The following is a 27,921-nucleotide window of genomic DNA, read 5'->3' on the forward strand; positions in this document are numbered from 1 at the left end:
CGGAATTTACAGTTGTCTTTTGTTCTGTTCTAAGTAAACACTACGTTATACGCATACTTAACAGTGTTCTTACGAACTTAGTCTCTCGTCGACATGTAGAATCAATAGATCTCAGCTGGCAGACCGTTATTCTGTGTTTGTAAGTAGCATCATCTGCCATTTCGTTCTCTCAGACATTTCTCCTGTGTGGGAATATACGTTTCCTTCAGCTATTATCGACTGCTTTCACGTTGCTGTTGTTACTTTCGAAATGGATTATCTGATTTACCAAAATACAATCAACGCCTCAGTCCATTAACAAATTGCTCTACAGGAGAACTGAAGCCGCATTTATTTTGAATAGCACATTTGACTAGGATGTTACCTTTTTATTTCTGTTCGGTGTACACAAACAAATTCAGGAATTATTCACTAAATGTTCATCCAGAATATACGCCAGATACGGAATAACTAACAATCGCTCCTTCTTTGACTGTCATTTCCTGCATCTCCCTTTTTGTGACGTAGGAAAATATTCCGTGTAATTCAGTGGTTGCGAAAAAATTTTGCGGCCAAAGACAAATGATAGTTTACTGTAAAAGTGCAAATTTTTGACTTCTGCTCACTATTTTCGTTTTCCTTAAATTAAATCTCGCCACGACATTCCGCGCCGGGAACCCAGGCGTGGAAGGGGTGCGCATGCGCCGGGCAAAGCATCCAGCGCTTCTGGACGAACCGCAGCAAGCGAAGTCAGTCGTCCGCCAATTGCGGACGCGTGCGGTCGCGTTTGGAAGCGCCGAGTGCAGCACGACAGCCTCGAACCGCCACGTGCTACGAGTTTGTTGGCGCCCAAATCATGTGATAGTTGACTGAAGTAAATATCAAGCGTTGTTCGTTCTTCAGCTGGCGCAGGATGCAAATCAACTTATCTGTCTGCTGATATCCAATGAGATAAGGGTAAGAGTTTAGAAAATCAGCGCTACGTGAAATACAAGAGCGTTTTTTCACCAAAGACGATATCCTCGATTATGCATATCTGCTTCTTGTCAATAAAGCATGTTTTTACTTTAAGACCAAGAAATGTAGCGCTTTAAATATTTCATATTTTTAATAGCAATTCCACAAATGTATGCTTAACAGTAGGAAGACATTCTATGTAGAAACCATCATAACTTTGTTGCACGAAACTATTGATGAATATTGATGGGAAAGTGCTGTTGTTCAGAATGCCGCGAAGAGCAGACAGATCTAATTGAATTAAATATGCTTTACTTTTTGTAGTATCACTTCTTTCCGCTTAGTTACCAGCGCCTCGCTATCGATACGTGCATTTTTTTTCTAGCTGTTTCATAAGCTCTGCAGCTAGTCTGCCTTGCAACACTGACAGATTATTTACAGTGCCGTATGCCGTATGGTTCTGCTTGTATGTAGTACTATGTTCCCATAGTTCATTTTATTGGTTACCACACAATTTAGCTGAAATGTATTTCAGAATTTACGGGGACTTCAGTAACAGCAGTAGTACAAACAAAGCATTGTACCGAGCGACTATAAATACATTGTAATCAATCTTCCGATTGGGGGTGTAGCTATTTCGTACTGTACAATACAACGCTTAGTTTTAACAACAAGAAGGTTTTCAGCTAAGAGTAACAGGACAGCTTTCATCCTTTACTGTTTCATTTTAGTCACGGTCACAATAAAAGCCTACGTGATAGTCAACTAGAAGCACGAAACTACATCTTTAAGTACTGGAATACTGAAAAACATCATTCAGATATGTTTTTCATAGTTTTTTATTGTGCAATAATAATGCTCAGAAATTTTCCTCTTTTAAGTTATTATAAAAGCAATAAATTAACTTATTTTGTACAAGAAATAGTTTTATTTTTCTCAAAATATTCACGTTTAAAATTTATGAACTTTTGCAGTCATCGAACGATTTATGTTTTTTCTCTTTCTTGGTGTCTCAAAAAACATGGTTTTTGAAAAACTGAACTTCTTGAGGATTTGAAAATTTCTGTCCAGACATTTTTTGTTTGATGTGAGGGAGCAAAAACAATACGTTAGAAGATAAATCAGGTACATATGTACAATGGAGGATTAATTTGATATTTTTCTCCATTAAACAATCGTTTGACGTGCTCTGTGAGAGCTAGCAGTGACAAAGAGTAATGCCTCGTCTTCGTTTTTTTTTTTTTTTCCTAATTTCTTCGATAAGTTTTGACCAACAAATTGTTGCATACCATTCAATATTAACTGCTTTTAGAATGTTTAAAGTAGTCGTCGCGACCTGTCCAGTTACCAAACAAACAAGCAAGCGATCGAACTAGTTTACTGGGTTTCGGTTTACACCCAAACAGTTCATTAGGCTTAGTTTCCGGGTCTTACGTCTGTATCCAAACTTCACCTCCCGTTACTATGTCGTATATGGATATGGTATTTCTGCGATCGAATTGTTTCAGCGTTCCTTACGCCAAAGGACTAACGCCTGTTTCTAAGTTAGGTCAGACTGTGTGGAATCTCTGGCGACCAGATCATCTTCACAACTACAAGGACGTCACCGAATATTTTTAGGAAATCAAATAAAAATTAACTTAAAAATGACTTTTTAATGCCCCCCTTTAACATCAACAAACACATCTGAAGAAACCACTAATTAAAGTAATGATGCCACTCTTCCTGAGGTACTGCAGATATCAAGTGTTTTATATCGTTCCACTGCTTCGTCTGATGATGAGAAAGTGCTTCCACGCACAATATCTTTAGTTTTTGGAAAGAAAATGAATCACTAGGTTTTCGGTTGTTCGTTCAGGTCTATGGTGCTGACATGTAGGGCATGCAATACTCAATTGTTAGTTGTGGTGTATGTGATAATGTGTTATCGTGATAAAATTTTTTCGTACTTTTCAAAAATTTGCGGTAAATATAATTTTGTATATTAATCGGCAATAATGTTATGTCTATCTTGTAATGCTATGGTTCATTTTAGGAAAGAAATCACCGAAAAAGTGTTTATGTCTAACTGTTCATATAAAATTTTTGTGTTTGACTCATATGAACGCCCATTGACACCCAGATTAATTCGTAAGACGTCCGTGTATCTTCTTGATAATCGCTTGTTAAAATTTCTGTATGTACTACACGGTTTCGCCTACTGTCATCGTCAGGTATCAGAATGCTTAGAAGACGCTAAAAATGTTCAGAGTCACTATTAAAACCTATGACTAATTGGGGCATACGTTTTACTACAGGCATTGATCATTGTTTTGCATGTCCTAAGCATTTTGATATCTGATGACAGTAGCCGAAACCAAGTAATAAAGAAAAAAAATGGTTCAAATGGCTCTTAGCACTGTGGGACTTAACATCTGAGGTCATCAGTCCCATAATAGCTCTTAGAACTACTTAAACCAGCTAACCTGAGGGAATCACACACATCTATGCCCGAGGCAGGATTTGAACCTACGACCGTAGCAGCAACGCGGTTCCCGACTGAAGCGCCTAGAACCGCTCTGCCACCCCGGCCCGCCATTAACAGTCACTGCAGTTCTTTTACTGTTATCAAGTTATTTGTGTGACAAGACTTTCTTGGTGGATTGATTGAACAGCGACGATATTTTCACCACTAACAGCAGTTCTTTGGCGTCCTTCACTAAATTCATCACTAACAGAAAACCGATATCATTTGAATTCTCTGCATCAATTGTAGATTGTTGCCTTATACGGCACTTCTTCCCAAAATTCATTTCTAAGCCGATCTTGAGATTGTGCGTCAACGACCTGATACAAACAGTAAAAAATCGTAGCCCGGAAATGTTCTCTTGTCAAACTTATTTTTTCGGTCTGACTTAAATGATGATAATTAACAAAGTATTAGAGTAAGTCGAACAAACTACACGCAGTAAACTAGTAAACATTAAAAATTACCGTAGCTCTCAAATATAACAAGTGTCGTTTGTTATTAGAATCAACGGATTCTAAAAATGGCCAGTCTCCCTTCTGCAGTAGTCATTACGGAGCGAACTGCCTATTGTTTGACCTTGAGCTATCGCCTTAATTTCATAAAGCCGGCCGGTGTGGCCGTGCGGTTCTAGGCGCGTCAGTCTGGAACCGCGTGACCGCTACGGTCGCAGGTTCGAATCCTGCCTCGGGCATGGATGTGTGAGATGTCCTTAGGTTATTTAGGTTTAAGTAGTTCTAAGTTCTAGGGGACTGATGACCTCAGAAGTTAAGTCCCATAGTGCTCAGAGCCATTTGAACCATTTTTTTAATTTCATATACACTACTACAAATAACTACCACTCGAGAAGGTCGCTTAACGCGCTTTCACGAAACCTTGTCGCTTCCGCCCGTTATTAAATAAGAGCAAGTACCCGCAACGTAATGCGAGCTGCATATCGTATCAGCTCCGCAACATTCATCACAACTCTGTGGCAATAGTGATTATCACTCCGTTCCCTGCTAATATGGTTCATGAAAAGCTGGTCAGACTATCGTTTATCATACTAATATATCATGGTGTCGTTTGAGGTCTAGATGGTCATTGAGGTATCTACACCACAAGGAGTGGAGGTGGGAACCATTCTGCGATTTCTTTTCGCACTTAGGGCCAAAGTCCAGGTCATTTCACTGCCGCGGCAATAACCGATGCGCGTGCTGCGCTTTACATACTATGCGCACTACTTCCAGCAGTGCTAAATTTATATAGTAATGACGTGTTCCAGGGAACAGGGAAGTTGTGTGCTGTACTACAGCAATTTCTTGTGGGTAGCGGCGACGTGTGCAGTCTGAAAAGCAAAATATAGTAGAACTAAAGTGTTTTACGGCTAAAGTTTCTTAGTTGAGACACACTGTGTTAAGCAGTGAGTACTGAGTTCAGTCAACATTGCCTTAAAAATAAATTCAGTCCAATTTTTACTCCGGACCTTTGATATTAATTCTATTGACTGGCATCATTTTGATTTGCAGTTAAATTCTTCTTGTGTGAATTTGCGTGGATATGGGAAAGAAACGGAAGATAGGGAGTGCAGAAACTTAAAAGTTCAATGGGAACATCAATATTTCTTGACTGAGTCAAGTGCACTACTGGCCATTAAAATTGCTACACCACGAAGATGACGTGCTACAGACGCAAAATTTAACTGAAAGCAAGAAGATGCTGTGATATGCCAATGATTAACTTTTCAGAGCATTCACACAAGGTTGGCGCCGGTGGCGACACCTACAACGTTTTGATATGAGGAAAGCTTCCAACCGATTTCTCATACACAAAAACAGCAGTTGACCGACGTTGCCTGGTGAAACGTTGTTGTGATGCCTCGTGTAAGGAGGAGAAATGCGTACCATCACGTTTCCGCCTTTGATAAATGTCGGATTGTAGCCTATCGCGATTGCGGTTTATCGTATCGCGACATTGCTGCTCGCGTTGGTCGAGATCCAATGACTGTTAGCAGAATATGGAATCGGTGGGTTCAGGAGGGTAATACGGATCGCCGTGCTGGATCCCAACGGCTTCGTATCACTAGCAGTCGAGATGACACGCATCTTATCCGCATGGCTGTAACGGATCGTGCAGCCACGTGTCGATCCCTGAGTCAACAGATGGGGACGTTTGCAAGACAACAATCATCTGCAGGAACAGTTCGACAACGTTTGCAGCAGCATGGACTATCAGCTCGGAGACCATGGCAGCGGTTATCCTTGACGCTGCATCACAGACAGGAGCGTCTGCGATGTTGTACTCAACGACGAACCTGGGTGTACGAATGGCAAAACGTAATTGTTTGGGATGAATACAGGTTCTGTTTACAACATCATGAAGGTGGCATCCGTGTTTGGCGACATCGCGGTGAACGCACATTGGAAGCGTGTATTCGTCAGCGCCATACTGGCTTAGCACCCGGCGTAATGGTATAGGGTGCCATTGGCTACGCGTCTCGGTCACCTCTTGTTCGCATTGACGGCACTTTGAACAGTGGACGTTACATTTCAGATGTGTTACGACCCGTGGCTATACCCCTCATTCGATCCCTGCGAAGCCCTACATTTCAGCAGGACAATTCACGACCGCATTTTGCAGGTCCTGTACGGGCCTTTCTGGATACAGAAAATGTTCGACTGCTGCCCTGGCCAGTACATTCTCAAGATCTCTTACCAATTGAAAACGTCTGGTCAACGGTGGTCGAGCAACTGGCTCTTCACAATACGTCTGTCACTACTATTGATGAACTTTGGTATCTCGTTGAAGCTGCATGGGCAGCTGTACCTGTACACACCATCCAAGCTCTGTTTGACCCAATGCCCAGGCGTATCAAGGACGTTATTAAGGCCAGAGGTGGTTGTTCTGGGTACTGATTTCTCAGGATCTATGCACCCAAACCGGATGAAAATGCAATCACATGTGAGTTCCAGTATAATATATTTGTCCAATGAATACCCGTTTATCATCTGCATTTCTTCTTGGTGTAGCAAATTTAATGGCCAGTTGTGTAATAAGGCAACATTTATAATTTTCAATGAAACAAAGTGAGTTCTCAGAAAACGTGTTGATTAGACAACACATTCTCTGAGTTATTCCAAATGAATCGCTAGTCAACGGTTAGATATATGTGATTCTTTGCAACGCTGTTTGAAATCACAACAACTGTTGTTTAAGAATATGAATGGTGAACATGAAGCAACAACTCGTGCTAGTTTCTGCGTGGTTCACTCAATAGCAAAATATAGGAAACGACTTACTGAAGGAGAATTCATATTGAATGATTGCATGATTGCAGCAGTTGAAGGAATGTGTGCAGAAAGAGCTAATTTATTTCAAACATGAATTTGTCAGCTCGAAGAGTAAATGATATTGCTGAAAATATATCAACTCAGTTGTCTGTGAAAACGTGACACATAGTGCTGTTCTCTTTGGCTGTATTCGAGGGATAAACACGAGTTATGAGCTTCTTCAAGTTTGTTGGATTCACGGCACAACCACGGGAGAAGAAATTTGTAAAGGAGTAGGGAAAGCTGTTCAGAAAAACAATCTTCATTGCAGAAACTTGAGGTGCACCACAACTGAAGGCGGCAAAGACACGAGTATAGAAAACAGTGTCAAAGGGGGTGGAAAATGCCGGTGGATCAGTACCATTAACCCTACATTACGTCATTCATCAACACTCTTTGTGTGGAAGTTCTAAAGCTTGTCACGTCAGCTATTAATCATATTAGATCATTACATGCTCTGTCATCGTCAGTTTCGAGAGTTTATTGAAGATATTGAAGAAAATGACGTATCATACCAGACAACAGTACTATGGCTTAGCTGTAGAAAAGTTTTTTGACCTCCGAACAGTAATCGAAATATTTACACAGATTTAACTAAACACATGAACGGCATAATTTAAAATTACAAAGAGAAAACAAGCTAGCGCCTGGTTTTTACACTAATATTAAATACTTCCGACAAAAAATTGTTTTGTTTCAATCTCACTTGAATAAAAAATGTTTCACAGATTTTAAAACACACCAAACATTCAGTCGGTAGTCAGTTCATTTACCATAGACTTGGCAGTGTCTTAAAACTTAATTTTTATTATAGTTTCCAGATTTTGATGCAATTGCAAACGATATCAACATTTTTCAAAATCATGTTAACACTGATATGAAAACTCTTGCTCCAGATCTTGAAATGGAAATGGTTTATTTGCGATATAGTGATGTTAATAACTATAAATATTTAAATTCGTCATTGCTGGAATTTTATAGGAGTCTCCCAGTCACACAGTTTGATCAATTGCATAAGATTGCTCGTGGCTTTTTTACGTTTTACACACTACGTATCTCCGAGAAAAAAATTCTCCAAAATCAAATATACTACAAATATTTAAGGATCTAAACTAACTGATTAGCTTTTTAAGTCAGTGTTGACAGTTTTCATAAGTAAAATTGTAATTGGGAAGTTACAGGTACAAAAATCTCAAACATAGCTACAAAGCTTAATTTGATTATGTGAATCGCCCTTGGAAGTCTCATACGTACAGTAAATACCGTATAATTGATTAGAGTTAGAATGTTCAATTACGTTATAGCTTTCTGTTAATGTGTATTTTAAATGGTCATAAAACAGAAACATACATATAACTTCCTGGCAAATTAAAACTTTGTGTCGGACCGAGACTCGGACTCGGGACCTTCGCCTTTGGTGGACAAGTGCTCTACCAACCTTTTTTTCTGATCTCATTTTGTTAGTTGCATTTGTTCGGGACGGACGTCCCATGACAATTGTTGAAGTTCATCGTTGATCCGTTCACTCAGTTCTTTTATTACAGAGGTCATCTAACCGTCTGACCTAACACGCTGAGCTACCTGAGCCCGACTCACGACCCGTCCCCACAGCTTCGGTTCCGCCTGTACCTCTTCTTGCCCGCGAAAGGCGGAGGTGCCGAGTTCGAGCCTAAGTCCGTCACACAGTTTTAATCTACAAGGAAGTTTCATATCAGCCCACACTCCTCTGCAGAGTGAAAATTTCATTCTGGAATTATTGTACGTATTTTGTATCATTTGTTTGCATTTTCAACTTTACACTATAAAGTGGTACTTCGCTTAATGAGCATGATTCGTTTCTGCATCTTACTCGAAATAACACGTGTTAAGTGAAACACTTCTTTCCTAATGAATCCATGTGTTCCCTTCCGACAAAAAGGTACTGTTACTGTGTTACAAAACAGAATTGTAATTTTTCAGATGTAGAACAGTACATTCTATTTTAGAATACAGTTATCTAAAGATATTTATTTATGCTTGTACTCTCAAAATTTGTCGAGAAAGAAACGTAATATTCTCATTAATTAAATTCTTAATATGCGTAGCTACTGCCTTGCAGGTATCTTTAATGAATTCGCATTTGTTAATGACGACAAATATGAGTTGGAATACATAAACATATACTGCAAATGAAAGGGGTACTATGTGCAGGCGAAGAAAAGATCTTGCGACATCGTTGCAGAGAATTTGCAACATCGTCAAGGAAGCCCAGTCAGTGGTACGGATGACAATAGTTGATGCTTGAGGAGATTACGATCAGTACATCTGACTGAATATAGCATTTCAGAGCTTCTACTTTACAGAATGGTTGTTTACAGGAGAACACATGACTTAGTGTTCATTTGTAGGTTGTAGGCTCTTTTCGTAAAGGTTATTAAAAACTGAAAAAAATAACACTAAACAGACTCCTTATGCAAAGCATTGTTCGTTAAGCGAGTCAGTTTCTCACATTTTCTTCTACTCGTTGTGTATATCACTCGTTATAGAAGTTGCTCGATACGTAAGGATCAGGTGTGAAAAGCAAAAAAAAACCTTACGGCTGTTCCGATACCATGCTTGTGTGGTCCGTTGCCACGTGCCGGATTTACAGGTGTTCGTTGGCCGGTGCTGGCCGGCGGGCCATGGTTTGGATTGCCCTGCTCTACAGTCATCATGAGAACGGCATCGATGTTTTCTGGATCGACAACCTATTTTGTTCGACTCTCGCGAAATTCATTGCTGATGGAAGGAACAACCACGACGAAATTCAGCAAAAAAATTTGCAAACTAACTTTTCTGATAGTTCAGATGGTTCAGAGGGCTCTAAGTACTATGGGACTTAACATCTGAGGTCATCAGTCCCCTAGACTTAGAACTACTTAAACCTAACTAACCGAAGGACATCACACACAGCCCTGCCCGAGGCAGGATTCGAACCTGCGACCGTAGCAGCAGCGCGGTTCCGGACTGAAGCGCCTAGAACCGCTCGGCCACAGAGGCCGGCTAACTTTTCTGAAGGTAACTGATTGCCAAAGCCGTAGGAACTGCTCCTACGTGGTATTGTTGACTTAGGCCTTTTCTAAAATAGTAAATAATCATGCTGCGCAAAGCTTGGTAAAACACGAGCTCAGCAACACTTAACTCGCCGAATTTGAGCGTGAGCATCGGGCCTGCTCAGGGTCTCCTTCGCGAGCAGAGGGGTTGCTGCGTGGTAGCTAGTGAGAGAAATGTAAGCGCACCGCGTAGTCGTCACAACGCATGAGAAGCGCCAACTACGAAATACGGAAATGTGGGCTGTCGGTAAAAAGTCGATATACCGACCTATCTATACTTTTTTCGATATCAATATCGATAATTATAGGTCATATTTCTTACAAAGATACGTCCGTATAGACTGGCAATAGGCAGTGCCGATATTTTTATTTTGTATTCGCAATATCGGCAAATAACTGAAATTGTTTTTTGAAACTGTAGTAGAACATAATTTTACTTGTGCCAAATCTATAGAACAAGAACCAACTTGTTTAGCCAACTTATTTATTATCGATTCTACAATAAACCACCAACAGTAACACACTTCAAAACAAACAAAACAATAAGGATCAAGCAAATAACTACTGATTCGACTCTGTATCTGTACAACCGTTCCACGTCGAAGTGGGCTGTTAGCAGCTGTTAGTTAGCATACCATGACGGAAGCTACGTAGCACAATCGTTGCGGAAGAGAGGATGATCGAGGTGGCACCCCACTGGACCACCCAATCTCCTCCGCACTGTCCGCTCACCAGCCGGCAGGCGGCAACCCGCATTACTGGTCTGTCTGCTGTGTTGCCGGTGCAGTAGGCGTCTGAGGTGACTGCAGCAATTTCTACTGTGTGAAGGAGTTTTACTAGTTTTTGAGCTTTCATCACGTCCAGTCTCTTTATGACTGTGTGATGAACATATAGGTGACACAAAGAAAAAGTCCGAATGCGGCTATGGGGAGGGGGGGCGGGGAGCGGAGGGGGATTGGATTAACAAGATCTCCGATGTGATGAAGCAGCACACCAGCTGCTTTAAAAACTGTTTTTTTACGCAACTACTGTGCTATTTCTTCACATCGGCATTCTGCAAATGTAGTTGCTGAAAATAATGAACATAAATCTAAAAGACGAGACTGGTGTTTGCGGTGACGGAGACGTGTAAGGAGAGATGCTGACGTCATTGGCGCTCTGTGCTACAAACAGAAACTGTGACGTTTGACTTCACCTCGCAATTCTGACACTACTGCTATAATCCGTTCGCCACAAAAATAAACCTGATGTAAACATTGCACTATATATTCTTTGGTGTTTGCTGGAACCTCATTGGATTTCCGTTTCACGTGGTTCTGCAGCCAAGCTGTCTCGAGTACTGTCAAGTACGATAATAAGGGTTCGTTTTGTGTTGTGCGTTACGCACACATCGACTTAGCGATAGTACGGGTCAACAGCTTCACCAGCGCATTTAGCTTGGACAGCACTGGCCGCTCATCGGGTACAGCTAGCCTGCAATGACGTGGACAGCTGTAGGTCACGCGATTAAAGAGACCATTAGAGGAGCAATACTGCTTCGAATGCCATTTACTTTTTAAGCAAAATGAAAGAATACACTGTAAATTTCCCACAATAGGCTCCTTAAACGACTAAACTAAAACCGCAAAAAGTTGTCGTTTTTAGCTAACGTACTATTGTAGTTAAAAACAAGAATGATAAAAATTCCTGACATAACCACAGGGTAATTTTTCTGCGTAAAGTGTGTGTAACGTAAGAGAGTATTGAAGGAATTCACCGTATGGTTAAATACTGAAGGAATTACTTACAGTCAGCTGTCTGGTAATCTCTTAGCTCCTTCCTCATCCGAATCCAAGTTCAGGCAGAGTCACGTAATACGTTGGTAACGAGACTATCAACAACAGAATCCACGAAACCAACAAGGTGCAACATTTCTTCTTCTTCTCTTATGACGAACCATTCTATATCCTGCTAGCGTTGGGCAGTGATGTGTGAAAAAGTTGCGTGCGTTAGTTCCAGTACGTCTGGCAGCTTAACAGTCATCTTACTGACATGTGGAATAATCGGGTCTACTGCCGGATGTTTGTGTCGCTCTGGTACAATCTTTCGGCCACATAACTCGTTGCCTTCTTCAGGTGCTGCCTGAGACTGCCGTGTTTGAGGATCTTGTCCAGTATTTGTGCCCAAAGGGCAAACGGAAGGAGTGGCAATGGGCAGCCCTTTATCACCAGTGGTAGCCAACCTTTTCATGGAAAGGTACGAAGAGGAGGCACTTGCATCAGCCACTTACCAACCCAAGTGCTTTCTTAGGTATGTCGATGACACATTTGTCATTTGGCCCCATGGCAGGGAGAAGCTAGACGACTTTTTGGAACATCTAAATTCACGCCACCCAAGTATAAAATTTACTGTGGAGCTATAGAATGATGGACAGCTCCCGTTCTTGGATGTTCTGGTCAAGAGGAAGGCAGATGGCACTCTGGGGCACAGTGTGTATCGTAAACCCACCCACACTGACTCATACCTTCAAGCCAGTAGCTGCCACCACCTGGCACAGCAGAATGGAGTCTTGAAAACATTAGTTCACAGGGCTCGGGCTGTCAGATACGGAAAGTCTGGCCACATAGATAGAACATTTACAGCTGGTGTTCAGCAGAAATGGATACTCCTCCACAGATATCCAAAGGGCACTTCGTGCTACCACCCAACCACAGGGTACAGAAGAGGAGCCATAGGAGGCGAAGAAGCATAGCTGCCATATGCTGGACCTATTTCTGCAAAGATCAGAAGAATTCTTTCAAATTTGATATAAAGAGTTTCTTCTGTCCACCCTCCAAAATTGGGACAATGCTAGGGAGTGTGAAGGACGCCCTGGGGCTACATAAATCAGTCATTTACAACATCCCGTGACAGTGTGGAAAGCCATACATTAGCCAGACAACCAGGCCAGTGGACGTCAGGTGCAAATATCACCAGAGGCACACCAGACTCGGACAGGCAACCAAACCTCCAAAAGCGGAGCACTGTCTGGAGCTCAGTCACTCAAAGGACTTCAACAACAACAAAATTGTGACACAGACGCCAAGATTTTGGGACAGTGTCATAAAGGAGACCATCAAGATCAAGGTCACAGACAACCTAATAAACCGAGACAGCGGTTACCAGCTCAGCTCGGCGTGGAGTCCAGCTCTGGAGCTTATCAGGGCCCAATGAAGGGAACCAAGAAACTCCTCAAGAAATAGTAACACCATAGGAACAGCGCCAGGCAGGTGCGGACCGCGAACGCAAATCCCGACACGGGACGGGCCTCTGACAGCCGCCACGACCACAGATGATGGACGAGGCGGGCGCGGACGTCCGTGGGAGCACCAGGGAAGGGCCAAAACCTCAGGAGCAGCGCCAGACGGGCGCGGACCGCGAACGGAGCGCCCGACACAGGACAGGCTTCAGAGAGCTGCCACAGACGGTGACCAAGTCGGGAGCGAACGACCGAGGGAGCACTGGGAAAGAGACACCTTATAAGCAGCGCCAGGCGGGCGCGGACGGCAAACTGAGCGCCCAGCGCCATCTGGGCATAAATACTGGACAAGATCCTCCAATACGGTAGTCTCAGGTAGCACCCGAAGAAGGCAACGAGTTACGCGGCCGAAATATTGTGCCAGAGCGACACAAACATCCGGCAGTAGACCCGATTATTGCACATGTCAAGATCTCGCATGTAAAGCCTGAAGAGTTACAATCTTGTTACTTCTCTGGACAAATCCCTCAGTTTGGCTCCAGATCTCTTCTGTTGGGTTCATATTGTAATGGTACAGAAGCAAATGTAAAAATTCAGCATTTGTATGATGTGCTCGAAGCTGTGAAAATGTTTTTTTTCTGTTTTTACAATCCTTATCCACCTCTGTGGTATAAAACGATGGACATAGTCCAAAACTTAGAGGTTTGGTTTTTCATTTTTGCCTTAAAAATTAAATTGTTATGTTTTCTTAATTTAAACAACTTTTATGAACAGTCTTTCATAAAACATTGACAATTAAGAATTTGTATTTGAAATGGAAGCAGGAATTTCGCGTCCAGTATGTAATTAAAAACAAGAAGACGTGCATTATTCGTAAAAAATGACATGTAGGTGTTCCAAATTAAACGAGGAAAAAAATGATACTGCAAAGTTTTGAACCAAAACACGAATAACCGGCTGCAGTTCACTTTCCACGACGCTACTGCCTACAAAACACGTACAATGTTGATTTCTTAATAGTTGCAATATGTACAACGCTGGGAAAACTTAAAAACCGGTTATCTCCGTAAATTTATGAAAAATATTAAGAACAGCCAGCCACATTCTCGGCACTTTTTAACCATGTTCCACGCTCGTGTTTCACTACAGAACAGAAAGCAGACTCAGACATTTTTGGACTGCGCAGTAACAGCGTGACAATCAGAGCACAACGCTGCAGAGGCTTTTGAAATAAGAACTACGTAGCTGAAGCGTGATTAAGAAAAACATTGATGCCTGTTAATACACTTAAACATGCTAAAGTTTCATTTAATTTAACTTAGTAATAAGATATCTAATACACGAGTAGGACCTAGTTCCAAGAGCGTAACGACACCAGCGTACGTGTGCTACGGCTTCTGACAAATCATCATGTTTGTGTTTGTTTACGTCAGGTTTATTCTTATGATGACGAATTACTGTTCACAGACATTTGCAGAAACCAAAAAAGAAAAAAACATGGGGAAGTCGGTATGATCTGCTCCGGACAAATCCTATAAGTGACGAAGCCGAGCGACGGACCCATGTGCGACCTTCTACTATGCCGCTTACACACAGTTACTATTATTAGGAAATTGGTTATCAACAAGCGTGAAAGTCCATTATTTTCCTTTCAGTTCTTGCTCTAAGGGAGATAAGCAGGCTGCTAGATTGATATATATACACTACTGGCCATTAAAATTGCTACACCAAGAAGAAATGCAGATGATAAACGGGTATTCATTGGAAAAATACATTATACTATAATTGACATGTGATTACATTTTCACGCCATTTGGGTCATAGATCCTGAGGAATCAGTATCCAGAACAACCACCTCTGGCTGTAATAACGGCCTTGATACGCCTGGGCATTGAGTCACTCAGAGCTTGGATGGCGTGTACAGGTTCAGCTGCCCATGCAGCTTCAATACGATACCACAGTTCATCAAGAGTAGTGACTGGCGTATTGTGATGAGACAGTTGCTCGGCCACCATTGACCAGACATTTTCAATTGGTGAGAGATCTGGAGAATGCACTGTCCAGGGCAGCAGTCTAACACTTTCTGTATCCAGAAAGGCCCGTACAGGACCTGCAAAATGCGGTCGTGCATTATCCTGCTGAAATGTAGGGTTTCGCAGGGATCGAATGAAGAGTAGAGCCACAGGTCGTAATACATCTGAAATGTAACGTCCACTATTCAAAGTGCCGTCAATGCGAACAAGAGATGATCGAGACGTGTAACCAATGACACCGCTACCATCACGCCGGGTGATACGCCAGTATGGCGATGACGAATACACGCTTCCAATGTGCGTTCACCGCGATGTCGCCAAACACGGATGCCACCATCATGATGCTGTAAACAGAACCTGGATTCATCCGAAAAAATGACGTTCTGCCATTCGTGCACCCAGGTTCGTCGTTGAGTACACCATCCCACGCGCTCCTGCCTGTGATGCAGCGTCAAGGGTAACCGCAGGCATGGTCTCCGAGCTGATAGTCCATCCTGTTGCAAATGTCGTCGAACTGTTCGTGCAGATGGTTGTTGTCTTGCAAACGTCACCGTCTGGTCCGCAGCTCGTGGTCGTACGGTATCGTTCTCGCTTCCCGCGCCCGGGTTCCCGGGTTCTATTCTCGGCGGGGTCAGGGATTTTCTCTGCCTCGTGACGACTTGGTGTTGTGTGATGTCCTTAGGTTATTTATGTTTAAGTAGTTCTAAGTTCTAGGGGACTGATGACCATAGATTTTAAGTCCCACAGTGCTCAGAGCCATTTTTTCGTCCCCATTTGTTGACTCAGGGATCGAGACGTGGCTGCACGTTCCTTTACAGCCAGGCGGATAAGATGCGTGTCATCTAGACTGCTAATGATACGAGGCCGTTGGGATCCAGCACGTTCCGTATTACCCACCGATTCCATATTCTGCTAACAGTCATTGGATCTCGACCAACACGAGCAGCAACGTCGCGATACGATGAACCGCAATCGCGATAGGCTACAATCCGACATTTATCGAAGTCGGAAGCGTGATGGTACGCATTTGTCTTCCTTACACGAGGCATCACAACAACGTTTCACCAGGCAACGCCGGTCAACTGCTGTTTGTGTATGAGAAATCGTTTGGAAACTTTCCTCATGTCAGCACGTTGCAGGTATCGCCACCGGCGCCAACCTTGTGTGAATGCTCTGAAAAGCTAATCATTTGCATATCACAGCATCTTTTACCTATCTGTTAAATATCGCGTCTGTAGCACGTCATCTTCGTGGTGCAGCAATTTTAATGGCCAGTAGTGTACAATATTTAATAATAAATTAATACTTAAATATACATCTCTAAAATCGGCACTATAATTTCAGTTCAAAAATGGTTCGAATGGCTCTGAGCACTATGGGACTTAACATCTTAGGCCATCAGTCCCCTAGAACTTAGAACTACTTAAACCTAACTAACCTAAGCACATCACACACATCCATGCCCGAGGCAGGATTCGAACCTGCGACCGTAGCAGTCACGCGGTTCCGGACTGAAGCGTCTACAACCTCGCGGTGACCGCGGCCGGCTATAATTTCGGTCGAGGACGTATAATGATGGTATTTTAAATGTAGATACATCGGTTTCCTGTATTTTTAATGGTATGAACAATACTATCGGAAATGTCATTGTTGATAGCACAGCCATTTAATAGCAACAATGGCGAGATAGCATTGTCGAACACGAAAATGTTTTCGCACTTCAGTCCGGAATGCGAGTAACCTTAACATTTCACACACAGATGAGTTAGCAAAATGTTCAGTGTATAGTTCAATTTACAAAGGCATTACATGTCTTTCCAGGTCAGAAACGGAAAATGTGAACTATCTGAGCTCCTCACAGTACAGACGCTATTAAATTTAAAAGGAAGCTCTCTGTAGGGAGAATATAAAGAAAAATGAAGTGATTCCGCCGTTCGGATGGGCTACAAAAATGAACTCCTTTCAGTAAGGTCTTTGTGCTCTCTCACGGATGGTGCCTTAATAACAGTAGCTGCAGCTGACCATTTATGTCCACCTTTGTAGAATATTCAAGTGGTGCCTTTATCAAGCATGACAATCATTCCCCCCCCCCCCCCCCCTGACATGTTATGACAGACGACGTTCAGAGCCACCTTGCAATATCTTTGTAAATCTTTTGTTGCACATTCCTTAGCGTTCTATGAACGTTTAGGTATCGCAGTCGGGAGATGGCTGTGACATTCCCACTAGTGTGGGATGTTCAGAATGTTCAAATGTGAGTGAAATCTTATGGGTCAGCAGTCCCTAAGCTTACACACTACTTAACCTAAACTATCCGAAGGACAAAGACACACATCCATGCCCAAGGAAGGACTCGGACCTCCGCCGGGACCAGCTCCACGGTCCATGGCTGTAGCGCTTGAGACCGCTCGGCGAAAGTGAAGAAAATTTATGTTTGCCAGGGAATTTATTAGCTTATGTGTCTACAGATGGAGCGCCAGTTGTATTGGGAAACAAATCTGGATTCGTGTCGTAGCTGGATGAGAAAATGAAAACTCATCGAGGACCCAAATCACGTTGATGTGCACCTTGAAGTATGTGCAGTGCGGCAGAGGACATAGTCATTATATCTTTCTCCAGGTACTTTCCTCAGGATCGATTTCCTGCTTTACACAAGTCTCCATTCTACAGGTACAGTGCTCGCTGCCCGCAGACTTGCGCACACCGTCTGCTCGTCGGACACGTTTGATGAGAAGCCCTACGCTGCACGAACGAGGCGAACAGTCTGTTTCAGCACAAGAGCACCTATGTCTGCTGCTGTTGTGTGTGGCACCCGATATCTGTGAAACGCAACATCAAGAACTTTGAAGAATGCTTACAGAATCTGTAACACGTTAAAAGCAGTTATATAGGATTGGTGTGGCCAAACGCCTTCTTCATCCGTCACAGTCAACATATTTTCAGCAGAGTGTTCTCATTGACAGAAAGACATATTCTTTCGCTGACATACTCGGTGTTCCCACTGATTAAGCATGCTAAATGTCTGCGAGATTTCGTCGGAACTCATGTGATCGCTTGTGGCTAATCGTTGAGGAACTATCCTCATCAAAACGTCATTCATTGGCACCTAACAGACTAATTAGCGATAGAAAACGAACATTGTCGAACGCTTTTGTAAACTGCTGCAATTGCCAACATTATAACTGCGACATCAGATAATCGTAGAGTGGAAAGAGAGTTCACGTAATTCTCTTTCATTGTCGTCTGAGATAATATTGCGACAGTCGAGTATACAAGAAGGAAAAATTACAGCAGTAGAAAATAAAAGCTGTTATCCAATAGTAACATGTGTGACCACAACGGCATTAAAGAACGGAGTGATTGTGTTTCCTGTGTTGATAGCTAGTCTCGTACCTTTACGGTTCACTGTTTCCACACGGACTTCCTCAAGTTTTTCAGAAACCGATTTTAAAACGCAAAGGCAATAAATAGAAAAAAGGTGGAAGTCATGTTTTAAGCAGTTTTCTGCAGATAACTCCAACAATATCAGTAACTAAATGAAGAAATGAATTGTCTGCGGTTCGCCAAATGGTGCTGTTGCAAAACTGTGGAAAATAAGTCTGAGCTGGCGAAACGGCATTTATACCCAATTCTTCAGAGTCCGTTACCGAAAGTAGTTGACTGAGCTACATTTTACGTAAAAAAAATTCAGAAAATTGATAAATCACTCCAGTCACGTGGGCGCTTACTCGACAGTTTTGTTGGGCACGTGCCAACTATTCCCTGTGCAAAGTCTCTAGAGGACATGTTGTGGACTAGCACAAAGGTTTGGTGTTGCACAGTATAGTTTGGTACCAGCGGTCGCAGCTGTTAGCAGTGTTCCTCTCTATTTACAGTGGGTTATCACACACTATGTGACCAAAAGTATCCGGACACTTACCAGTGAACGTTGCTATAGGGTGTGTCCACACTTCGCCTTTATGATGCCGTGAGCTCTGCTGTGGACACTTTCAATGATCTGTCTGTGGAGAAATGACAGTCCACACATCCTCAGTAATGGGGAACAGAGAAGGTTGTGATGTTAACCTCTAGGATCTGGAGCGAAATCGAATTTAATTGATACCGAAGGTTCAGGTCGGGAATCTGGGCAGGCCAGTCCATTTGAGCAACGGTATTGTGCACAAACCATTGCTTCAGAAACGCTGGTCTGTGACAGGGTGCATTGATTTCCTGATATTGTCATCGTCTACGAACTGTTCCTTTACTGTACGTAGTACCAAAAACTGTAAACTGTACTCATATCCTTTCGCAGTTGGCGTTTTCTTAAGCGCAGGAAGAGTATCACACCCTAAACACGAAAAACACCCCATACTGTTCAAAATGGTTCAAATGGCTCTGAGCACTATGCGACTTAACTTCTGAGGTCATCAGTCGCCTAGAACTTAGAACTAATTAAACTTAACTAACCTAAGGATATCACACACATCCATGCCCGAGGCAGGATTCGAACCTGCGGCCGTAGCAGTCATGCGGTTCCAGGCTGAAGCGCCTAGAACCGCACGGCTACACCAGCCGGCACCCCGTACTGTAACACCACACCTCCGTACTCCACTGTCGGCACTACACATGGTAACATGTACGTTATCCAGCTGTTCATCAAACTCAAACCCTGCAATCGGATTGTCACAGGGTGCGGCGTCATTACCACTCCAAATCACTCGCTTTTAGTCATGCACTGTCCAGTGGCGTCACTGTTTACACCACCACATGCGTCACTGTACATTGACTACAGAAATGTGCACCTCATGAGGTGCTGCTGGTCACTGCAGCCCATTCTTCGTGTTCACAGTCACTATTCTAGCGGGACTGCTGGTAGCTAGTAGCTGATTCCAAGCAATTTGTTTAGTCATCCTCTGCACTGATCGGCGGTCCATTTCCATCAGTATAAGAGGTCTTCCAGGTCTCGGCTCAGCTGATATTCTTCTTTTTTTTCGTTATAGTTATTTTAATACCTTAGGCAGCAGCCTATCTACGCCAGTCTTCGGCCACAGAAAAAACGGACAATAAACAGATAAACAGGAGATAATAAGAAATAGCATGAAGGCAGTCATGGAAGGCACTGGTTATACAAGTAAGTTCAGGAGTGCACACAAACGTAGTCAAACAGTTTCACATGCAAACGAAGGAGCACACTGAAGAAGAACACTGACGTAACTTAGACGAAGAGAACACTGTAGCACACTGGTGATGAGCTTCGGTGCACTGAACACGCTGAGGAGATGGGGGGCGGGGGCTGCCACTGGGTGCAGGAGACGGTCAGGTGGGGAGGAGGGGGGAGAAGAAGCTAATGGGAGAAAGGGAGGGGAAGGGAGAGGGCAGGGTTGGGTGTGGAAGCCCAGGGATGGGGGGGGAGGAAGTGGCAGAACAGGGAGAGAGGAGGGGGGAGGGAGATGGGAAGGTGAGGAAGGAGAGAGAGAGCCCTGGAAGAAAAGGGGGAGGATTAGAGCTGATAGGAGGGGTATGTGGATGGAACAAGGACATCTTCAGGAAGGAGGAGTTGGCGGAAGCCACCTTGGGCAAGGGTGAGGAGAGTGTGAAGATGGAGAACAGTTGTGACACAAGAGTATAGGCGTGGCAGCGGTATGGGGTGGGAGAGGATGGGAGAGACAAACGTGTGGGGAGAATCGAGCTTGCAGGACGTGTAGAGGATTCATATCCGTGTGATTCTTCCTTTCCCTTTCCACTTTATAATCAAATCACCAACAGTTGACTTAGGGAGCTCTAGAAGGGTTGAAGTGTTCCTGGTGGATATGTTTCTTAGGTGACATACAATGACTACTCCAGGATCGATGTCACTGAGCTCTCCTGAAGAGCCTATTCTGCTGTCACTGCTTCTCATCTGACAACGCAGTACTTTTCTGGCTCCTTCTATAGAGGCGGCCACGGCACTAGTGGCATCTAGTGATCAAATTCGCATTACATAGGGGTGCCTGGATACCGTCGATCAGAAAGTGCATGTGTCGTCACTATTTGTGGCGAATCACTATTTGTGGCGAACTGTATTTTATGCTGTGCGTCACGTTTAACGTCCTACTAAATAAAATAACGCAACAGGCATTTTCCAGTAGTGGTAATAGCGACATGGTTGAAATGAAAGACTATTTAATGTCTGTTTTGCCTGTTAATTCATCTGCTCTTTTGATGTAACTGGCTGAATTATTCCACACAGTCTTTTCATAAGGTGCCTGGGACTATACAGTATGGAAAAAAATTAAAGCTTCAAACATGTTGCTACTTCTTCTCCACCAACCTCTGTTGGTAACTTTCAGGGGAGGTTCATTCCTAATTCAGACCTACTACAATCGGAAAATCTGCTTCATGTGCGGCTTTGTAGTAGTTTCGACTGTTACTGCGGGTCGCTTTCATCAGTATAATATCGTATAGAACTATGCTTTAAATGCAGAATTACATTTGTACCATGACGTTAGTTCTGCAGGAAACTTGCGAGCGGTTATCAGAACTAACGGCTGCTCTTCTTCGAAAACTTTCAAGTGCGTAAATGGCAACGCTTGGAGAGATATCGTTCATTGTTTCGCAAACGACAATCATGTGTGCTGAACCTTCTCGGTGCATACACGAAACCCGGAAGACGACAGATATAGAAGCCCAGCTTGATAAGTACTTCCTCGACTTTTGAACAGCGTTCAACCCCATTCGGAGATGTCGCCTGATATTATACAGCTGTATGGAATACAAGACCAGTTTTGTGGTCTGAGTGAAGAATAGCCTGCAAATGAAATGGTGCATGCTATTATCAAACAAGAGAAATTACAAATTTAAAAATAGTTTATGTGACACAGTGGGCAGCATCGTAAGCTAGTCGCAGACGTCCCAATGGTCGAATCTCTACCCAAGTGTAGAAATACCTTAATGCAATCGACGCTTGGGTCGGAGATAAGCATTTGATGCCCAACGTAAACGTATGTAACATAGAGCGCATAAATAGGAGGAGAGACCAGTTACTATTAGGTTATGTGGTTGCCAAAAAATAACCATAAACAGTAATAGTCATTAAAAATCTGGGGGTGTGAGTACAGAGCAAACACATAAAACTAATTGTAGGAAAGGCAAATGGCAGACAGATTCGTTGGAAGAACCCTTACCAAAAGTAGTCCAACCACATAGGACACGGCCCAGAAAACACTCTGTTCACCAATGCTTCAGTATTGGTCCATAGTATAGAGCTCCTCCAAGGTATATTTGATAGAAGAAATGTAAAATATCGAAAGAAGAACAATGCGTTTCGTCACAGATTCGTTTAGTATGCGCGAAAGCGTCACACAGATTCTCATCCAACTCCTGTCGCAGACGCTACAACAGAAAAGATATGCACTACGCAGCTCTTTAGAGCTAAAATTCCTAATACGTTCTTTTCTAGAAAAAACAGGAAGAGTAGGACTCCTATTGACCACGAGGTTTATTGCAGGTGGAGCGCAAGCTCATTTTAAGTCCAAAAGGGAAACTACGAAAAACTGAATCTTGGTGGCTGAGTATAAATCTACCCTCTGGCTCCCGAATGTGTGTTAACTATTTGTTTTGTAAATAGGCATGTTTTATTTACAAAACGAAATATATGTCTGTGCTTGCCGCGGATGATGGCCACACAAACATATTCCTGTGTTAGCTATCCTACCGCTGCGCACAGTATAGCCACACATTTATTCACTTGTTCTTGAAGAACAACAGTATTCAACAGAATGATAGGTGAAATGGTGGGGAGCTTCTATCTGGGATTGATAACGTACTATTCACACAATTTTTACAAAAATTTGTTAATTTTATTTTCTTCAACAACATTTTAACACTGACAAGCACAAGTCGTTATGATAGCAACTATAATATCGCTAATAATTCCAACCATGAAAATGACAACACTTACCAAAAAGACTGCAGAGTTTGTACACATGACTTTCAGATACTTATCGGGTGGACCCAAGGCGAGTGGAAAACGTGGCCTCGTCAGATGAATCCCAAATTCAGTTGTTAAGAGCTGATGGCAGAGTTCGAGTACGGTACAATGCCTGCAAAGCCATGGAGTCAAGTTGTCAACGAGGTTCAGCGCAACCTGCTCGTGGCTTCATAATGGCATGGGCTGTGTTTATATGGAATGACTGCATCCTCTGGTCCAATTGAACTTATCGTTGGCTGGAAATGGTTATGTTCGGCTACTTGGACATCGTTTTCAGCCACCCACGAATTTCACGTTCCCAAACAACGATGGAATTTTTATGCATGACAATGCGCCAAGTCTCCAGGCCAAAATTATTCGCGATTGAAAGAACATTCTGGACAATTCAAGCGAATGTTTTGGCCGCCCAGGTCGCATTTATGGGACATAATCGAGAGTTCAGTTCTTGCACAACACCCTGCGCCGGCAACACTTTCGCTGTTACGGACGATTGTATAGGCAGCATGTCTCAGTATTTCTGCAGAGAGTTCCAACAACTTGTTGAGTCCACGCCACGTGGAGATGCTGCATCACATCGGGCAAAAGTCTGATAAGATATTAGGAGGTAGCCCATGATTGTTATAACATCAGTGTATGTTCTTCATGTAACAGAGTGGTTTAAATCATTGTGTGATGTAACTACCAGTGCCCAGTTTTATGGGTACGTAATTGTTTTGTCAGCGAGTTTTTCTGTATGCTCCAATGTGTTTACATTGCTTTAAGCTTGTACATTCGGCATATTTTCTTGTAGATATGAAGACAGAAATTTATACTGCCGAATCTAGTAATCCATTAATGTGACAACATAGCGATCTTGGTTAATTAATAAATATTGTCATAAGAAGTACAAATTTATAGATCGTCTCCAACACCGACTGATCAGGGGTAACCACATGACTCATTGCTCTCAATGATAATGACCTGTCAGTGATCATGATTTGAAGTCGACATTTTCCCAGTTTAGGAAACATTCCACTTCCAGTATCATCTCGTCGTTCTGGAAGTGCCTGCCACGCAAAGGTTTTTCACGATGAAGTTACTGGGAATAGTGTCAAGCTAATACATGGTATGATGCAAAATTTGATTGCCAAAGCAGCGTCCGTGACTGTGTCTAGTTTAGAATGAGGTGCGGCATGACTGTGGATCATAAACGCCACCTTACACAGCTTCCCGTGGCACATCGTCTTGACAGCTACTCTGTAACATCGTCAGGAGATTTCGGTAGAATACTCCTGTGACGATTTCCCCGTCTCAGCATAATCTGCTATCACTAATCATGGCAGTCCCAAAAAAGCAGTATCATCTTGCCCGATGAAGTCTAGATCTTCCTCGTTCTTGGCGGTGAATTTACACTGCGGACACATTCAAGGCATCACTTTTTTGAAATCCGGTAGTTGTCATTGCGACGCAGGAGCTTGATATTTGGCTCAAAAGTACCTACAGAATTCTTCTGTAATGGGGCGAAAGCACGGCGCTCTGCGACATCACCCTCGGTCTAGACAATGCCTCAAACATCGAGGTGTCGACACCATGCGAGAAAAAGACCAGAGCTCAGAAGTTTATGTGACGTGTAAGGTGGGTTGTGATGTCACACTGGTACCGAATTTCACCATAGCTCTGCCTAGCGCCACCGTGAATGTGTCACGCAATGAGTAGGTCATCACAGCCTCTACAGCTACTACGCCAAACGTTGAAGTCACGCACTTTCCTTATAGGTGGCCGAGGAAAACATTTGACACTCACCGCTTCTCAGAATCGACACTAAAAGGCCTCAAGTGGGGGTACAAAGCGCGTCCAATGAAGCTACCCCTCTTCTTTGGGCATAGATACCCAAACATTTCGGAGACGAAATGGAATAACCTGTACACATCACACTCTACTATTATTCTAGTAGTTACATCTACATCTACATCAACATATATACTCCGCTAGCCACCAAGCGGTGTGTGACGGAGGGCACAATTCGCGCCAAAGTATTACTTTCTCCCCTCTGTTCCACTCACGGATCGCACAAGGGAAAAACGACTGTCTGAGCGCCCAAGTACGAGCTCTAACTTCCCTTACCTTTGAATGGGGATCATTGCGCGATTTGAAAGTTGGTATAAATAATATGTGCTCAACATCCACGGTGAAGATCGGATTTCGGAATTTAGTAAGCAGCCCCGTTTAGCACGTCGTCTATCTGCAAGTGTGTCCCAATTCAAACTTTCTATAAGCTTTGTAACGCTCTCGCGATGGCTAAATGTACCAGTGACGAATCTTGCAGCTCTTCTTTAGACCTTCTCAATCTCTTGAATCAGACCCAACTGATAAGGGTCCCATACAGAAGAACAATATTCTAAGACTGGACGAACTATTGTAAGCAATTTCCTTTGCTGAAGGACTGCATCGCTTCAGGATTCTACCAATAAACCGCAATCTAGAGTTCGCCTTGCCCGTTACTTATGTAATGTGATCATTCCATTTGAGATCATTTTGAATAGTCACACCCAAATACATGACGGATGATACCGCTTCCAAAGACTGGGCATTCATTTCGTACTCGTACATTAATGGGGATTTTCGCCTTGTTATACGCAGTAGATTTTTGTTGTTGTGATCTTCAGTCCGGAGACTTGTTTGATCCAGCTCTCCATGCTACTCTATCCTGTGCAAGCTTCTTCATCTCCCAGTACCTACTTCAACCCACATCCTTCCGAATCTGCTTAGTGTATTCATCTCTAGGTCTCCCTCTACGATTTTTACCCTCCACGCTGCCCTCCAATACTAAATTGGTGATCCCTTGATTCCTCAGAACATGTCCTACCAACCGATCCCTTCTTCTAGTCAAGTTGTGCCACAAACTCCTCCCGAATTCTATTCAATACCTCCTCATTAGTTATGTGATCTACCCATCCAACCTTCGGTATTCTTCTGTAGCACCACATTTCGAAAGCTTCTGTTCTCTTCTTGTCCAAACTATTTATCGTCCACGTTTCACTTCCATACAGGGCTACACTCCATACAAATACTCTCAGGAACGACTTCCTGACACTTAAATCTATTCTCAATGTTAACAAATTTCTCTTCTTCAGAAACGCTTTCCTTGCCGTTGCCAGTCTACATTTTATATCCTCTCTACTTCGACCATTATCAGTTATTTTGCTGCCCAAATAGCAAAACTCCTTTACTACTTTAAGTGTCTCATTTCCTAAGCTAATCCTCTCAGCATTAGGTTACACTGACTAATATTGAGAGATAACTGCCAGTCATTACATGATGCATTTATTTTCTGCAAATCCTCATTGATTTGTTCACAACTTTCGTGTGATACTACTTTCCTGTAGACTACAGCACCATCGGCAAACAGTCTAATGCCGTTGTCAATACCATCAATCAGATCGTTTATGTCAATCGTAAAAAGCAGTGGACCTATTACGCTGCCCTGGGACACACCTGAAGTTACGCTTGTTTCTGTTGAATTCACCCGATTCAGGACGACATGCTGCTCTCTGTCTGTTACAAAACTTTCTATCCAACCCCATAGGTCATCGGACAGACAGTAAGTGCCCACGTTTTGGAGCAAGCGAGTGCGTAACTGAGTCGAACGCCTTTCGAAAGTCGAGAATATGGCATCAACCAGGGAGCCTGTATCTAGAGCCTGTTGTATATCATGCACAAAGAGGGCCATCTATGTCTCGTATGACCGCTGTTTCCTGAAACCGTTCTGGTTTCTACAGATGAGCTTCTCAGAGTCTAGAAAGGCCATTTTGTCTGAACACAAAATATGTTCCATGATTCTACAACAAATTGATGTCAGTGAAATTGGCCGGTAATTATGTGTATCCGATTTTCTACCGTTTTTATAGATTGCTTTGACCTGAGCCTTCTTCCAGTCCCGTAGAACTTTCCGCTGTTCCAATGATCTCTCATAGATGGTGGATAAGAATGGTGCTATATTTGTAGCATAGTGAACATATACATTCGGAGCTATGTAAAAAATAAGGTACAAATGTGTTTTACATTGCGTCAGCTGCCGAGGGCGATCTGAATTGTTGTATTTTTCTGAAATATCGAGTAGTCAGCGCCAAGATCGTTTTTAAATATTTTTATTGATTACCAGTTTCGATAGATCTGTGTTGCCATCATCTGATCTTGCAATACAATAGCAAAAGTCCATGATTTTTACAAACTTGCAAGTCAAATCAGGATGTTGCTTCGTTTTACAGTAAAAGGTAGCGAGGAACATTAGCATGTCAAACGTAAAACATCACAAATATAAAACAAAGATCACGATGTGGCGATGTGCTGGCACACGCGTTCACTTAACATCACAATGACGAAAGATGCTCTAGGACATCATTAGAACATGATGTTTGTTTTATGTCTGTGGTATTTTATGTTCGACATGCTGATGTTCCTTTTAACAGCAAAACGAAGCAACATCACGATGTGATTTGGAAGTCCGCAAAGAGCCCGTGTTTATGTTAACGTGTACATGCTCCACCGATGACAGCACACATCTGTCGAAACCGGTAATCACTAAAAAGATTACAAGCGACTTTGGCATAGAATAGCTGATACTTCCGAATAATATAACAATTTAGCGTTCAGTCAACCTTTAAGATCATTAGAGATGGAGTAGTAACTCAGTTGTTCAGGAATAAGGCAAAGTGATTTGCTGTGGTTCAGTTTATGCTGTCACTATAATTCCCCTGGAGTATTTTAAGACTTCATAAACTTTAAACTAGATCGTTAGTCGAATACAAATACAAGAGCATTAAAAACTGTACCATCTCGCTAATCTGTTTTTTGCAGTGCGATAGTTGTTTAGCAGTTTTCTTTTTATGATCCTGATATCATACTTACTTCATTGGTTAATTG

The 27,921-nt window shown here is 42.8% G+C and overlaps 1 protein-coding gene across 1 annotated transcript in view; it reads left to right on the forward strand.

Annotated features, from left to right (window-relative positions):
- The first annotated feature begins 903 nt into the window (after nucleotides 1-903).
- LOC124798119 (protein-tyrosine sulfotransferase-like) overlaps nucleotides 904-27,921 on the forward strand; it is a 343,624-nt gene continuing 316,606 nt past the window's right edge. The window contains exon 1 of the mRNA XM_047261416.1: nucleotides 904-936. The gene's annotated coding sequence lies outside the window, so the exon portion shown is untranslated. The remainder of the gene's footprint in view (nucleotides 937-27,921) is intronic.

The sequence above is a fragment of the Schistocerca piceifrons genome, chromosome 1 (assembly GCF_021461385.2).
Source record: "Schistocerca piceifrons isolate TAMUIC-IGC-003096 chromosome 1, iqSchPice1.1, whole genome shotgun sequence".
Taxonomy (NCBI): domain Eukaryota; kingdom Metazoa; phylum Arthropoda; class Insecta; order Orthoptera; family Acrididae; genus Schistocerca; species Schistocerca piceifrons.